This window comes from Canis lupus, chromosome 36 (assembly GCF_003254725.2).
Source record: "Canis lupus dingo isolate Sandy chromosome 36, ASM325472v2, whole genome shotgun sequence".
NCBI lineage: Eukaryota > Metazoa > Chordata > Mammalia > Carnivora > Canidae > Canis > Canis lupus.
In genome coordinates, this window is record NC_064278.1 from 3063754 (window position 1) to 3081475 (window position 17722).

General features: G+C 39.6%; 1 pseudogene; it reads right to left on the reverse strand.

Annotated features, from left to right (window-relative positions):
• Positions 1 to 500: 500 nt before the first annotated feature.
• Positions 501 to 1358, reverse strand: LOC112674646 (40S ribosomal protein S2-like; annotated as a pseudogene).
• Between the last annotated feature and the right edge of the window lie 16364 nt (positions 1359 to 17722).

Below are 17722 nucleotides of genomic sequence, written 5' to 3' on the forward strand. Positions count from 1 at the left end.
TATACCTATTGGTCATTTGTATGGTCTTTTCTGGAAAAATGTCTATTTTGGTCCTTTGTCCATTTTTAATTGGATTATTTGCTTTTATGCTATTGAGTTGTATGAGTTCCTTGCTTATTTTGGATAGTAATCCTTTCTCAGATATATAATTTGTAAAAATTTTCTGAAGGTTGCCTTTTATTTTTTTTTAAGATTTTATTTATTTGAGAGAGAGAGCAAGCTAGAGTGAGGGAGAGAGCATGAGTGAGGGGGAGGGGCAGAGGAAGAGGGAGAAGCAGAATTCCTACAGAGCAGGGAGCCCAACTCGGGGCTCCATACCAGGACCCTGAGATCATGACCTGAGCCGACAGTAGATGCTTAACTGACTGAGCCACCCAGTTGCCCCTAAAAGTTGCCATTTCAATTTCTTGTTTCCTTTGCTGTGCTGAGGCTGTTTAGTTTGATGTTGTCCCACTTGTTTATTTTAGATTTAGTTGCTTATGTTTTTGCTGTCTTTTTTTTTTTTTTTTAACAAGCTTTAATTCACTTTTATTTTTCTTGTATAAAACTATGTGGTAGCCACAGCTGGAGCCTGGGTCCTCCGCACGGAGACTCTGGTGTGGGTCTTTACAAGATGGTCAGTGAATTCCTGATAGGGAGACTTGGTGAACACAGTTTCTTCCCAGAGATCAGGGGTGAGATAGCTGTAGGTCTTGGAGATGCATCAAAAGTAGCCTTGGCAAAGTTCCCCAGGGTGGCAGTGCAGCCCCTGGGGGAAGTGTAGCAGTCGTCAATACCAGCCATCATCAGTAGCTTCTTGGGCACAGGGGCAGAGACAATGCCAGGGCCTCTGGGGGCAGGGATGAGACGCACCAGCACAGAACCACAGCGACCAGTCACCTTGCCTGGGACAGTGTGGGGCTTGCGGATCTTGTTCCCCCAGTAGCCTCGTCGCTCGGGACGATGGAAAGCTTGGCCAGGATGACGGCCCCACGGATGGCGGTGGCTACCTCCTTGGAGCCCTTGACGCCCAGACCCACGTGTCCGTTGTCATCTCCGATGGCAGCAAATGCCTCGAACCTGGTCCGCGGGCCGGCTCGGGTCTGCTTTGGCACGGGCATGATTTTCAAGACCTCATCCTTAAGGGATGATGCCCCCAAGAAGAAGGCAATGACCTCAGATTCCTTGATGGGTAGAGAAAAGAGAGAGATCTCCTCCAGGGACTTGATCTTCATGTCCTTGACTCGGCGGCCAGCCGGGGACGGGGATCCACTCCTTGTCCCCGGCCCGGCCCCGCCCCGCCCCGACCCCGACCCCCGCGGCCGGCCTCCCATTCCCGGGCCCCCGGGGCCCCCAGCAGCACCGGCGTCATCTGCCATGTGGTGTTCTCTCGGAGAAGAAGCTGTTTTTGCTGTCTTATCTGAGAAATTATGGCCAAGATTAATGTCAAGGATACATTTTTCTGTTCTCTTCTAGGAGTTTTAAATGGATTCAGGTATTATATTTAAGTCTTTGATCCAGCTCAAGTTAATTTTGGGGAGTGATGTCAGGTAGGGGTCCAGTTTCATTCTTGTACATGTTGCTATCCAGTTTTCCCAACAGCATTATTAAAGAGGATATTCTTTCTCCATTGTGTGTTCTGGGCTCCCTTATCAAAAATTAGTTGACTGTATACATGGGGGCTTATGTATGGGTTTATATTCTGTTCCACTGGTCAGTGCACCCGTGCTTTTGTCAGTGCCATAGTGCTTTGATTAGTTTGTAACTTTGTAATTACGGCTTTGTAATATAGCTTGAAATTAGGAAGTGTGATGACCACAACTCTGTTCTTTCTTTGGATAGCTTTGGATAATCATGGTCTTTTGTGGCTCCATACAAATTTTAGGATAGTTTCTTCTACTGCCATGGAAAAAGCCACTGACATTTTGATAGATTGCATTGAATCTGTAGATGGCTTTGTATAGTATGGACATTTCACAATTAACTCTTCTAATCCAAGAACACAGAATGTCTTTCCATTTACATGTATCTTCAATCTCCTTCATCAATGTCTTACAGCTTTCAGTGTACAGGTCTTTCCCTTTGGTTAGATTCATTCCTGAGTGGGATATTTTTTTTTTGATGCAACTGTAAATGGGATTGTTTGCTTTCTTAATTTCTCTATCAGACAGTTTGTTGTTAACGTATAGAAATGCAACTGATTTCTGTTTGTTGATTTTGTTTATTATTAAGTTCAATAATAGAATATTTCATGATAATTTAATATACAGAGCTGCTATTAAAGTAGTAGGGAGGGATGACTGGGTGCCTCAGTGTCTGCCTTTGGCTCAGGTCATGATCCCAGGGTCCTGGGATCAAGCCCCATGCAGGGCTCTCTGCTCAGTGGGAAGCCTGCTCGTGCTATGCTCGGTCAAATAAATAAATAGAATCTTTAAAGAAAATAAAGTAGTAGGAAAAATGTATATTTTCTAAAATTGTTGATAAAGTCATCTTTTAAAGGTATGTCTGTTTCACACGTTGGAACTTTGCTCCCTCAGTATACTGACAGCTTCTAGAAGGAGTCATGTTGCCTTTCACGGCCCTATACAAATATATAGTGGCAACTAAGTGTTTCTTATTAATGTATAAAATACCACTGCACTCCATGTGAAAACTTCAACGTTTTGGGATCTGATTGCTGTTTATAGGTGGAAAACCATACTTGTTTCATTATTATGTGTATTTATATAAATAAGATCCAATTTCAGAGAAGCACAATAAAGAAGATGACATTAGGCACCTGGGTGGCCCAGTGCTTGAGTGGCTGCCTTTGGCTCAGGGCGAGATCCCGGGGTTCTGGGATCCAGTCCTGCATCCAGCTCGCAGGGAGCCTACTTCTCCCTCTGCCTATGTCTCTCCTCTCTCTGTGTGTCTTTCATGCATGAATAAATAATATTTTTTTTAAAAAGCTAACATTTATTGAATGTCTCTGGTCTAAGTTGCTTCCAGAGATAAATGCAGCTCTTCTTCACATCGATTTATGAACTAAGTGTTGCTATGTCCCTGTTTCGTAGATGGAGGAACTGATGTAAGGAGAGGTTAGGTAAACTGTCCAGGAGGACCCAGTACTAAAAATGGTGAGAAGGGATTTGAACACAGTCTGATTTCAGAGCCATACGCTAAGCAAGTAGTTGGCAATTTTTTTTTTCTGTAAAGGGCCAGATAGTAAATATTTTAGGCTTTGCAGGCCATACGGTCTCTGTCGCAACTACTCAACTCTGTCGTTTAGTGCAAAGCAGCCATAGATAATATGTAAATGAGTAAGCATGGCTATGTTCCAATAAAACTTTATTTATGGACATTGAAATTTGAATTTCATAAATTCTCATGTGTCACAAATAGTATTTTTCTTTTGATTTCTTTCCAACCACATAAAAATGTAAAAAAATCTTTCTTAGCCGTGGGCCATACAAAAATGGGGAGGGGGTGACTGGTTTTGTCCCACAGGCTGTAGTTTGCTGGCCCCCATTATAAACCACAGAAGTCACTAGGAAAGGAATGGAGAACCACCTAAGAGTCTGCCTAGACCCCATTATTCATGAAGAGAATTGGGACCTTATGAGGAACTGCTAAAGGAAGGATGTGGGATAAACATATAGATAATTCATTGGATGAAATAGCAGCTACATCCTCCCCCAAATTGTTGAGGATGATTGTAAATTTTTTTTTTATGCCTATTATCTATTTTCTGTAGAAAAGACTATTTCTCAGAGAGAGGAACCCTTCTTGGGAATTAGTAAAACCAGGATTGGAGACAAGCGAGTCTGTAAACCATGGGTTGACAAATTGTGAGTGGGCTAAATCTGGCCTGCTGCCTGCTTTTGTACTATCTCTGGGCATATCCCAGCAAGCTAGCACTAAGAGTCATGGAGACCAAGGTTCAGGTGGAAGGCATAGGGGAAATCCTTCCCCATTCCTTTTCCATACCCAACAACTGTCTCCCCAGTCACACCTTGCTACCACTCAAGGTCTGTGCCAATTGTCACCTTCACATTGAAGGTGACACTCTGCTATTGGCAAATGGTAAGCACAAAATGGCAAACTCAGTCTAGTGAGTGACCTGTTCCCTGGGCAACAGCCCAAGTTGAGAAGGCTGCACTAGATCTGGATTTCACTGGGACAGACAGTAAAAATGACCATGGCAGCCACCTACTGTACTACCTGCTGGGCTCCTCCCCATTAGTTTAGTCTTTCATCATCCTGAGAAAGTCTTCTTTAGATAGAAACCAGTCACAGAGCATCCCTACTACTTGCAACACACATTCCAGACAAACTGGGAGAACAGGTCAAGACTTTATTCTCTAGTTATATAAGTACCTGCATTATATTCTTGATCTTGCCTGTTGGCCCAGAAAGTCGAATGTATTTAATATCTGACCCCCCTCAAATGGCTGACCCCTGACCTAGACCATGGGAGGGACTACAGAAACAAAGAGGAAAAGAAGGACTAAGGGGAAGTTGTTTTGAATTAAAAGATGTTAGATTTGGCAACAATTTAGTCCATTCAGGATTTCAGTTCATAGAAGGAAAACAAGTAAAGCTTAAGTAAAATATGTGACTAGAAAGCAATGGGACTGACAATTTTTCTCAACAATCGTGTGTGACAACATGTGATTGTCTTTCAAAATGGCACCCTCAGGAAGCTCTCCATGAAATTTAACAGTGTTGCCATTGCACTAAAACATTTTGGCACTCCTCTTTTAGAATTGCTCTCTGAATTTGCAAGTTGCAAGAGATTATCTCAGAGAGGGGATGTCATGTCAAATTTTAGAATTGAAAGGACATTTGAGATCAGCCTCATTGTTTTATATTCACACACTTCCTTTAACCAAGAATGTAAATTCCCAGTTAACCACCCTTCTTTTTAGTATACTTGTTTAAGTTTGGCTCTCTTCTAAATTAATTCATTATCCTAGGATGAAAGAAATGTTTCTCTCAAGGACAGTGAAAATAATCAACCATATGTTAGAAAGTCATTTTTAAAGAGAAAATACAAAATATTCTGAGTAAAATAAATATTCCTAGCAATGGCCAATAATTTGTTTGGCTGTATAAATTTTGGCAGATTTTCCTTAAAAATCACGCTGTTCTATGACCAAGCAAAGTGCCTTGAATTCCTTAATATTAGAAATATTAGAAAGTTTTTGGACCTTATTAATTTTTTTCTAAGATTTTATTTATTTATTCATGAGAGACAGAGAGAGAGGCAGAGACCCAGGCAGAGGGAGAAGCAGGCTCCCTGCGGGGAGCCCGATGTGGGACTCGATCCCGGGACCCCGGGGTCACACTAGAAGCCAAAGACAGACAAACAACCACTGAGCCACTCAGGCGTCCCTGGACCTTAATAACTTTTAATTACAAAATAATTGAGTCTAATCCATATTTTCTCTGAGTATTCTGCATTGCCAAATAAAATAGGTGTTTTATGATAAACATAAGTATTTGTCTGGATCGTATGTCAGATTGATTTTTAATATAGATGCACAAAGAGGAAATGTCACCATGATCACCCATATTATTTTAGCAATAATTTTTCTCAGTAGAAGATAAAGACTTACTTCTTTTTCCCCCCACCACCAGGATGGTAGCTAGATTTTTTTTTTTTTTTTTCACGGAGATGTGCCACAGAGAGCAACCAAATATAACAACTCTCTTTCACAACCATGTGGAAGCAACTTGCTTCCTGCCATTTCTCCCTCTTGTGATATTCCGAAGTGAAAATGAAATACAGATACTATCAAACTGTGGCTATGACAGATGAAAAAAAAAAGATACTTCTGTTTTACTGAAGTGCATTTGTTTTCCTCCTCCATTCTACAGGAAGCATCACAAACCCACAGAGTCCCTGGGAGATGGATTTCACTGAGAGGCAGAAATGCTAACTTTGCTCAAAGATGTGTAAATGCCACGTGCCCAGATGGTCCTTTTGCCTATTCATAGGAAGAGGCTCAGAAACACACATGCATCTTTCTTGGTCAGTCATAACAGATTTGTTCTAAATAAGCCACACTGTTTTGCAAGATGGCGGGGAACTGTCAGGCTGTATTTTAAGCACAAATGTTTCTGCCAGACAGACCCAGCGTATACCATGTGCTTCAGGAACACACACACATGCGGCATTGATCTGAGGACAGACTTCCGACCTCGTGTTGTCATTTCGCGGCTCGGATCAGTAAGTCCAAGTTGCATTTCCTGAGTTGACCTTCAATTTACTCAAGGATGTCATGGCAATGATCAAATATATGGATGGAGAAAGAGAAGTAGGTAGCTGGAGAGATGGACAGACAGTCCTTGTCCTTTGCATGATAATGTCCCTTGGCCAAATCAGAGTCTCCAGATTGCCCCTGAAGGGGTCATTGCTCTTTTCTGGAGTGGGCGGTGGAATCTAGTTGTCCTTTATCTAATTTATTTTTAGTACTCCTCCTCCCCCCCCATTAAGAAACACTCTTTACTAATGTTTTAATATAAGTAGAACTTAATAAGCAACTATTTATACTTGACATTTGTGTTACCAGGTGGATTATGGTTCTTAGAAATGTACAATTTTAAGTAGATACTCTACCGTAGAAAACTTTAGTTAACAGAGATTTATTTGAAAAGATAGAAGCAATGATTTGTTATAAAAAGTATCTTTCAAAAAAAAAAAGTATCTTTCAACGATTAACAGTAATTTTGAGCAGTGGGGAACCAGGGTACTTATTTCGCTGAATTGGTGACCAGATGGGAGAGAGCCCGGGGACTTCTACCTTCAGGTACCGTGAGGCTGCCTGGGGACTCCCTCCAGGTTTGCCCTGCCAGGCATCGTGAGGCGGATGGGCTGGCTGAAGGCACGTCACAGGAAGACGAGACGGCAGGTCAGGAGTGAGTGCAAGTGGGCATTGCACTGGGGAGGAGGGAAAGGCTCGTTGCTCGGTGCAGTTAATAATTACTTAACTAACTAATTAATTAATTAACTAGTTCCTTATATCCCATCTTAGTCTGAACAGAATTAGCAGGAGCTGACAAAGATACATCACCATCGGACTTGAGGGTAAATAAGAGAAGAAGATGAACTAGGGGAAGAGAGGGTAAAACAAAGTCCAAAGTAAAGATTGTGCCCAAGATTGCTCTAAGAATTTTGTCAGCTCCATCTTGCAATTTTCACTTCATGCCTTCTAGCAGCCAGACCAGAGAAACAAGATCAGCTGCAAGTTTCTTGGTTTCCAACAGGTAAAAAGACACTGACTGCTTGGGTTAATTCCAGGTGTTTCTGATACGAAGTCTCAAAATTTTCTCCTGGTCCTCATAAGAGGACCCCGCAATGTAATAAGCAATGTCTGACAGCATGCCGGTGGTAAAAACCAGTTTTGTTAGATTTTCTAAAAAATAAACATTCTCAAATTTAATAGAGGGATAACCCTACAGTACAGTTCAGGAAAAGCAATTCTACTCCAAACTTCAATGTCTCATTATTTAGAAAGAAACTTAAGAGGGATCCCTGGGTGGTGCAGCGGTTTGGCGCCTGCCTTTGGCCCAGGGCGTGATCCTGGAGACCCAGGATCGAATCCCACATCGGACTCCCGGTGCATGGAGCCTGCTTCTCCCTCTGCCTATGTCTCTGCCTCTCTCTCTCTCTCTCTGTGACTATCATAAATAAATAAAAATTTTAAAAAAATTAAAAAAAAAAAGAAACTTAAGTGTCTGGACGAATGGATGAACGCACATGTTTTAGACAATTCCCATAAATATTATTTCTATGACCTATGACCAAGTTTCTATTATTTTCTAACAAAAGACTGAAGTTTGGATATTCTGTTTGTAATTAAAGGCGGATTTATATGCAATTGACATCAAGCAAAGATAGAGGAAGGGTTCAACACCTTTCATAAACTTAGGTGATAGCAGATAGAACATTCCCCACACATACTTGAATAAATACCATTTACTGTCGTGGCCCAGATTTTCACTAGCAAACAGCATCACAAGGACAAATGTCCATTTGGAACTTCAGTTTCAAAAATAACCTTAACATGTTTTGACTGTTTCAAAGAAAATGTACAATATGACCAATGAAACCATTTCTATTATGTCCCTGCAATTGACATGGTAGGATGAAAACCCAGGAATGAAAATTTGGAAATGTTGAGTATACAGGGCAGAAATTAAAATATGACATCTTAATAAATTATTTTAAAACCAATCAGGAAATTCAGCAGTATATTTGCAGCCTGTAATGCTAATATCAAGCCAGGCCTAAGGCATTTCCTGGGGGATTAATGACCAGAGGGAATTAATGGTCCTTGGCTTCACCTCAGGCCATCCACTTTCCCAGCCGGTCATTAATCCTAAGAAATGTCTTGAGCCTCAATCATTACAGCTTAATTGAGATGTCATGAAAAGGGTTAAAGAAGTTTTGACTACTTTACTACATGAATACCAGCAGTGAAATGCATTTAGAATCCCTGTTTAAAAGACATGTAATTGCCTCGGATTCTTTATATTATCATAACTCTTCAAAATTGATTGGTTTTAGGTTTATGGAAAAATATGCAAATTTACAGAGGATATGACACACATTTCTCATCGTGGGAATAAAAGTAGTTCACACAGAATTCATTTGATTGAGTTTGATTACTGAACAAAATCTAATTATTTTAGATACACGATCAGACTTTTCTGGAGATGCATATTGCAGGAAAGAAGTATTTGGCACGTTGATTGTTTGTCAGTGCGAATGTGTCATGTTAAACAATGCTTACTCAGGGGGTCCAGCATTTCTAGGAAGCATTGCTACCAAGAACTACACTCAAAGAAGCACAGATCAGGAACTACTTATTCAAAGTAAACAAAGCGAGAAAAAAGGCCTCCTTTCTTGCTTACTGGGGCTGAGCCTACAGTTAGCTCCTGTGGAGTACAGGGGAAGACCAGCAACTCTGTCTCAGTATTTGGAACTCTTATTTCCTAAACAAGGACTCAAATCAACTTACAAGGATGCTTCACTTACATACAATTTGGTGACAAAACAAGGACAGATAAAGGACAGATAATGAGAGTAGCCAATCAGAGTAAAACAACAATTAGAAAGAATCCCAATAGGGAACCACTTTTTGAGCCAAATGGGCTTCCCTCTGTAGAAAGAGAAGGGGAGGAGACACCTGGGTGGCTCAGTGGTTGAGCATCTGCCTTCAGCCGAAGGCGTGATCCCAGGGTCCTGGGATCCAGTCCTACGTCGGGCTCCCTGCATGGAGCCTGCTTCTCCCTCTGCTTGTGTCTCTGCCTCTCTCTGTGTCTCTCATGAATAAATACATAGAAACTTTAAAAAAAAAAAAAAAGAAGAAGAAGGTGAGGAATCACTAGAACCAGATCTTAAATACACATCTGATTGTACTCCCTGTAGCTGTGATCCTGGCTGCCTACCAATCCAGGGGTCAGCTGGAGGGTGGGGGCAACTGTAAAATTCTGATCATTAATGACCAAGTCTCACCCAACAGGCTGTGTCCAGATTTCAGTAGTTTGCAAATGTTTTCACGTCTTCCATTTTGGGACCATGGCATACCCATTTTGCAAGGAACGGATATGTTCATTCTGCTATATCCTTGAACATGAGAGTGGTGATGCCATGTGTGTGTATTTTTTTTGTGTGTGTGAGTGTGTGATCAAAGGACTACTGAACACTGGTTTTTCAAATTACTCTCCACAAATCACCTCTTGTAGTGGGTCTAAGTAATACAGCTATTTGCCTACTCACTCTTGGGAGTATCTGTTTTCAGTAACACCATTTGGGAAGTTTTCAGAATTTTAAATATATGTAGTTGGATATGAGTGGGATTTTTAAAATTATTATTATTATTATTATTATAGCCTTTAAACTACTAACTTGGACCTAAAGCTACAGACAAAGAAATTCTATGTGTCCCCTGTTCTGAAGAGAGCTGGCAATAGTAGAGGCTAGCCCACTCTCCCTCAGAGTTTAATATTTACTGGCCTATGGGCTAATTTTGATATCTCCATCCAACTGTTAGTACCCAAATTCCATACCAGACTATTAAAAAATAAAAGGTAGGAAAAAAAAAAGCAGAGGAAGATTCAGGGAGATCCGGGTCATCAGGAATGTTGTGATCCCCACAAGTCTAAGCCAGAGAAAGACTATCCAAGGGAATCATCACCATACAGATCGAAGATCCCTGCTAGGCTGCATTTCCCTTCTTCTGACATCTGCTTGGTCAGTGAACTTGCTGATCCACTCTGAGCCTGAACAAAAGCAAAGAAAACCGGGGAGAAGGTGGTGGCACACACAGAAAAATCTTACCACTGAGGTGTGGTAAGAATGTAGAAGCTTCTTTTTGGGCTAAGGGATGCTTTGAAGGAGCCAGGCTTCAGCTGCCCTGGTAGTGTCCAGGCCATGAGGGAGTTTACCTAAGATTGTGGGGTGATATGCTGATGGCAGGTGCACACACTTCCACACACTTGGGTGGAGCCAGCTGGTGATGTGAGATATGAAAGCTTTGGCTTAGATAGAAGACGAGAATTCTCTACTGGTCAAGATTGGACCTTGAATACATGAAAAGGACAAGGAAACAATGGGATCTTTCCAGACTGCTTAACTAATGTGAAGAGAGATTCAACAATATTTCATACTTCTACCTCGGAGTTTAACAGATCTTTTACTCACATAATAGATCAAGGTACGCCTCATGATGGCCTCTCCTTGTGTTCTAGACACCTATCCCTCTGTAACTCGTCAAGTCATTGGTTCTTTTATTAACAGAACAATGAGATTGTGGAATCAGAAAGCCAGACAATTTATTAAAAGATTTGTCTCATATCCTTTGTCTAGAAGAGTCAGTTGGTGGTCTTTATTTAATCCTTAGCACATTTACCAGTATAGAGAAAATCCAGGAGTAGAATTAATTTTAGCTATAAGAAATGAAATTATCAAAGGCATTAATTATTAATATTATTAGTTATTAATTATTGAAGTCATTAATCTTGATCTTTCAGGTGCTCAAGCTAGAACGTTAGTCATTTTTAAATATTCTTTCTTCTGTCATTCTTCATATCCAATATATCAATAAATCCTATGATTGCATAATCTAACCACTTTTTTCTTGACTTTGTTGTTATCATTCTGGTCTAAACCACTGGTATTTCTCTCTTGGATTTCTGCAAGAGATACTAACTGGTCTCCCTGCTTTTACTTTTGCCCTCCTGCAGTGTATTTCCATCCAGCAGCCAGAGCAGTCAAGAAAACCTAGTTAGATCCTGACACTTCTCTTGTTAGAATTCTCTCGTGTCTTTTTATTACATCCAAAGTAAAGGCCAAAGTCCTTACAATGGCCTTCAAAATCCTACAGGATTTGTATACTTGTCTCCCAATTTCTCTGACATGACTCCTATGACTCCCTCCTTGCAGTGACCTCCTGCTCCAATGCTACGTATTCTGAAAACAATAAGATCTAATATTTATCTAGCACCTACTAGATACATCCTGAGTACTTACCTGATACCATACAGCTAGTAAGTGGCAGAGGTGAGAGTTTTGTCTCAGGCAGACTGAGCCCAGAGCCTCAATATGCTGAATCTTGACACCATATTGCCACCCCGTAGGTATCTGTGAGGATGGTGTGTCTCTAAATAGTCAGCATTTCATCACGATTAAAATAGGATTTTGGAGTTAAGTGGAACAAGGTTCATACCCTGGTCCTTCCTCTCCTTAGCAATGTGACCTTAGCAAATTAGTTAACTTCCCTGTACTTCAATTTCCTTATCTGAGAAATGAGGATAAGAATTCCCTTACAGGATTATTGCAAGGGTTAAGTAAGCATACAAAAAATATATTCCCGTGCAATCCAAGACAAAGAGTATGTGTTCGAAGAATTTTAAATTATCATTATATGTATTTAAATATATATTTCCAAAGAAAATTAATTTTCTTATCCACCAGGCTCTTACAATGCTTCAAATTTAGACATTTGAGAATCCATATTAAAATGGCTTATGCTCATATTAAAGATTTGTAGACAGTTGAATGCATCTACCACATTGTCAAACTGAAGGTCAGAAAAGAGGAGTGGTTATTTTATTTGTAACTCTTCAAAGGCTGTTCAAGACTACAAACTCCTTATTTTACTCATTCAGACTTTTTTTCCCTACAATAATAGTTTAGGGATGCCTAGGGGCTCAGGGCATGGTCCAAGGGTCCCAGGATCGAGTCCCATGTCAGGCTCCCTGCATAGAGCCTGCTTCTCCCTCTGCCTATGTCTCTGCCTCTCTCTGTGTGTGTCTCTCATGAATAAATAAATAAAATCTTTAAAATTAATAAATAAAATAATAGTTTACATTAAAGCTGACAAACATATGCTAACGTTTTATCTAGATGCAAATTAAAGGTGACAAGTTATAATCTGGAATACCATAAAGTTTATAATGGAAGCGGCAACAGAGCCTCAAATGGAGCATTACAAACCCAAATCTATGTTTTCTTTTTTTATTGTTTTTTTTAAAGATGTTATTTATTTATTTATGAGAGACACACAGAGAGAGGCAGAGACACAGGCAGAGGGAAAAGCAGGCTCCATGCAGGGAGCCCAAACGTGGGACTCGATCCCGGGGGCTCCACGATCACGCCCTGAGTCGAAGACTGGTGCTCAACCACTGAGCTAGCCAGGTGTCCCCTATGTTTTCCTTAGAAAAGAAAAAGTGGTTACCGTGGCTACACAGGAGGCTAGCGTGGGTCTCTGCATCTGAATATTATGATTACAGCTCAACATTTGTCATGTTAGAATCAATGGGAACTAGTTTACCCTCATAAAGCATGATCTTTAAGTGATTGGAATAGGTTTTGGGGTTTTTTTGGAAGAGCCTCTTTAATTTTCATATTATATCAATACTAGAGTTTTTTCAGTTGGTGTTTGTTGCACTAGCTTGCCAAAAAGACCAATTTCAGATTTGTAGGTGGTCCTTTGCACACCTTGAAATCTCTATAGACCTTGAACACATTGTGGGTCCTCAGTAATACTTGTGGATTAATTAGTTGGCTCATTAATTAGTGATACAATGGTGTACAGAAATGTTAGTGTTTCTGTCTCTAAATGTCTAATATTCCCACACACACACCTGTCCCACTGTTTTAAGTCCTCAACATATATTTACATGAAAGCCTTCAGAAGTAGACAGTAATATTATTTCAATTTTATCACTCATTTTTGAAAAATTTACTTCATTTTTCAAAAGGAGCTATGAAGATAGAGGGGAAGTGGGTGACATTTCTATATCACATGGTCAATATATGTCTAGGCTGAGATTTGAATCTTGAAAGTCAGACACCAGAGACCACCCCCAACGACTGCATCATGACGGCAAAGCACCACAGAAACACATGTGTTGTGGCCAAACATCAGGGCCGATATGTACTTTGACAAATATGTCCCTAAGCATCTACCAATACCGCTAATGCCTGCTGTCACAAATACGGGGCTCAGGGTGTTGATGCCTCTTGATCCTTTGCTTTGTGTCAACACTGCCCCTATGTCTGTGCCCCACATGACCCCCTCTACTGGACTATTTTTATATTCCTTCCCGTCCCCAACAATTCCCGGAAATCTCTTTAGCATTAAAGCTGCCTCTTCATTTTATCACATGACTTGATGAAATCAGAGTATTATAACTTTTTGTTTCCTTCACTGTCCTTTGTGAAAGTGTAGTTACATAGGATTATATCTTTATACAGTTATCAAATTATATTTACTAAATACCAGTATTACTTATAGCTATTATTCAAATCTTTAAGGATTTGAAGGGATTATCCAACTCTCTGAAGGGCCTGAAATCCCATTTGTTTAAAATGTAGCAATGGGATATATTTCCATAGCACCATTCTTTGAGAGCTCTATAACTCGCGCCCATGATCCTTAAAATATCCCTGCTTAGTATGACTAGCAATATTTACTTTCGCTTCTGTACAACAGAGATAATGAGGCAAAGAAAGTAAAATTTCCTTTCTTATATAGGTTGCTCCCACTGTTCCAATGTAGAGCGTGCCTATTAAACCTTCGTAAGCTGAACGGTGTGAAGGGAAGAAGCAATTATTGTTAATTTATATGGAAAAATTTTGAGCATTCCCAGACCCAAAAAATAACTTCTCTTAGGTTTTTCTGATACCTTCAGATACATCTCACTCACAGATGCACAAAACAAATTGAGATAAAGCACAGATGCCCCCAGACACAGTTTAAAGCTACGGTGGCTTGCAGCTGAGACGCTGAGTGCAGTCCTGGGAAGGAGCTTGGCAGGGCCATTGTCACTGCTCACGGTGTGTATTGTCTCTCTAAAGCAGTATCTCTATTTTCACTTTTTGCCTTTATTTTCTTAAAGTAAGAATCCTCTTTGGGTTTCTTTTGGTTAGCAAAACTAGATATTAATGTAGATCTTTCTTAAAAGCAAAGTGGTGTAACACGAACTGCCAAATAGCAGAGGATGCCTGAAGTTACTTGTGTTCTTAAACTCAAACCATTCATTTTATTATGAAGCAATTAAAAAATATATCATCATTAGGAATAGAAAATGTTGACTGATATTTTAGAGAGTTACAGAAAGAATAGTATCACCTCTAAGACATCTGCTCCATAGCTATCTGCAGACAGAAGAGTGGAGATTCCTAGGGGCAATGGCCCCATAAACAGGACCAACCTGACTGTGGTGACTTAGAAGGTCCACCCCTTTTCCCTAGTGACATAAGCAGTTTGATTAACATCCTCCATTTCTATAGAATAATAATGGCTGATTGTCTGGCTTTAGGCTTGTTGATGGGAGCTTTTTAAAGCCAGCTTTATACTGGCACAGACTTAAATGTCATCTTTACTAAAGCAGTCTTCTGATCCCTTTCCTGGTGGTCTATTGCATTTACTCTTAACAAGGGCTAAAATGGGTAAGATCAATAGAACTTTCCTTAGAAACTACTCCATTTAGCACAGCATCTCTTAAATGACAAAACAGCTGGTTGAAAAGTGAAAAACCCCTACTCTCAATCAACTGTTTTATTTTTTTTAAGATTTTGTTTATTTATTTATTCATGAGACACAGAGACACAGGCAGAGGGAGAAGCTGGCTTCCTGAGGGGAGCCCGATGTAGGACTCGATACCAAGACCTCAGGATCATACCCTGAGCCAAAGGCAGGTGCTCAGTGTCTGAGCCACCCAGACATCTCAATCAACTGTTTTATTTAGGTGATTTCAAATAACTAGTTGTGTGGGTTGATTAACAATTTTCTTCGACAAATTAAGTGGAAGTATAAATAGAATGAAGTATTAGCTCAGCTCAAGTTGGGTTTAGAATTTTTTGATTAGGAACATACATTGTATTGTAATTTGAGCAAGTCCTCTAGTCATCTACTTGGTCTCAAGTGCTCCCACATGAATAGTTGGGTTCCATTTGCTTAGTTGGTACAACAAATTTTGCAGTTTTAGTTTTCGATTTGCAATTTTATTCTTCTCCACTCATTTCAATTGGCCAGATTGCTCTTGGTATTTTATCTTCTTTTTTGTTTTTAATTTTTATTTATTTATGATAGTCACAGAGAGAGAGAGAGAGAGGCAGAAACATAGGCAGAGGGAGAAGCAGGCTCCATGCACCGGGAGCCCGACGTGGGATTCAGTCCAGGGTCTCCATGATCACGCCCTGGGCCAAAGGCAGGGGCCAAATCGCTGCATGCGCCACCGAGGGATCCCTTATCTTCTTAATTCTTTCTTTTTTTCACTTCTTATGATTGGGAATATTTTCATATGCTTAATTTTCCAGTGTATTCACAGGAAGCTTTAATAGAGATTAAGGTTTTGTTGTCATTCTTGTTGTTTTTACTGGCATCACTGTGCAAACTTGATGGGTTCTTTTTTCTGTATTCTATATTACTTAGCTGCAAATCAGCTGATAAAGCAGATGTTTGATGTTAGTGGTTTTTAAAAAGCAATTCTCACTTAAAGGAGTGTTTTATTTTATTTTTAATTTTTAAAAAGATTTATTTACCCATTTGAGGTAGGGAGGAGAGGAGCAGAAGGAGAGAATCTTCAAGGAGATTTCCTTCCCATTGAGTGTGGAGCCCAACTCAGGGCTCTATCCCACAACTCATGAGATCATGACTGACTTGAAACCAAAAGACAGACACTTAAGACTGAGCCACCCACATGCTCCAGAAGTGTTTTTTTTTTAATATAAAATGAAAAAAAAAAAAGGAATAAGATATTTATCCCTTTCTAACATTTCTCAATTATAGCCTTTTTTTCTATGGAAATTTATATATTAAAGTTTATTGCTTTAGATAATATTGTTCCTTCATTATTTTAACAAGGATGAATTTGATGGATCGGAGTGCTTAACTCTGATAGGTAAGCATATGACTTTGTCTCTCTGTTTCTGTTGTTCAAAGAAAGTCCTCCTGAACCATTCTTTAATTCAACAATCCTGCAAGTTCGTTGAATATGTTTAAGTGCACAAACATTTTGCAGTTTATTTTGGCTTATTATTACTTTGTAATTTAATTAAAGGAAAAATAAATAAATAACATAATTCAAATAAAATATGTTTGGTTCTTAAGTAATTTTTGTGCCAAAATTTAAGGTTCTTTTCAAAATAGGGCGACAATCTCAACTAAATTATTTATCAGATCACTTAACAATGAAATAGCCGGGAGAAATTATATTTACATGTTTTTAAAGGCACATATTAAATTGTGAGTTTCTTTAGCAGCAAGGTGGTACACAATGGCATATCCATGAGTCGCCACAATGACAAAATCATGGAATTTATATCTTCCCTCCATGCAAGTAGCAAAATTTGCTAGTCTGAAATGTACTAGTTTAACTTAAACACCATATACCACCTATATACATTAATTTGGACTCTAACCATAAGTACCTAAATCTCCCAAGGCATGCAAAATCTAACAATCAGTAGAAAAAACTCACAGAGGTCAACAAGCTTGAGTTCTAGTTAGCATTCTTAGAGCAAGACAAGAATGTACCATAATTTTATTTAGTTATTAAAATTTAATCACTTGAGAATAAGACATTCCTATGGCAAAGGATTAGTGTTGGATGTAATCACTAATTGTTTTCTATATGAACAGGGGTATAAATATGCTACTTATACAGCTGATTGGAACATTTAAAGCTATGACAATGCCATCTCCTTATCCTTATGTAACAAGGAGAAGCCTATCACAATCTTCCAAACTTGAAGGGAAATTCAGTGACAGTTCACATTGCTTTTTCCCCTTGTAAATTATTTTACTTAAAATTGAAAACCAGAATGACAGCTCAAGCCAACCAATATATTAACCCTTTGTACTAAACCAAAAACTAACAAAATATCTTCTACTTATTTTTTTTTATTTTTTACTTTTAAGGATCTTATTTATTTGAAAGAGAATGAGTGAGTAAGTGAGAAAACACAAGCAGGGGGAGCAGCAGACGCAGAGGGAGAAGCAGACTTCTCACTAAGCAGGAAGTCCGATGCAGGGCTCAATCCCAGGACCCCAGGATCTTTCCTGAGGTGAAGGCAGACACTTATCTGACCGAACCACTTAGGCACCCAAAATGGCTTCCACTTAAATACACATAAGATTTCATATCTACCCACAGAACTCCTGGTCAAGAAGCTATGGGAATTAACTTCTGCAGAAAATTGCTTTTTTCTCCTCAACTTGCAGTTCTCTGTGTTCACATGAAGGTG